Source organism: Montipora capricornis, chromosome 9, assembly GCF_036669925.1.
Source record: "Montipora capricornis isolate CH-2021 chromosome 9, ASM3666992v2, whole genome shotgun sequence".
Lineage (NCBI taxonomy): Eukaryota > Metazoa > Cnidaria > Anthozoa > Scleractinia > Acroporidae > Montipora > Montipora capricornis.
Window position 1 is genome coordinate 29,007,897 of NC_090891.1, and position 234 is coordinate 29,008,130.

The following is a 234-nucleotide window of genomic DNA, read 5'->3' on the forward strand; positions in this document are numbered from 1 at the left end:
ATAAAAGCATGTGAAAACTATTTAGAGATCACTTATGTTCTGTTGTTCAGCGCAGTTAGCTCTCTTTATGTTAGTGTGGTTACGATTTGATTTTTCCCTCCCTCCCTCCCTTTGGAGTCGAGATTGGGTCTCGTTGTCTGTCAATAAACTCGGGACACTACTGTGTGGTGCAGCGACTTCCCCCAAGCTTGTTGGCTGCATTGCCTTTTGAATATCGCCTGCTAACCGATACTC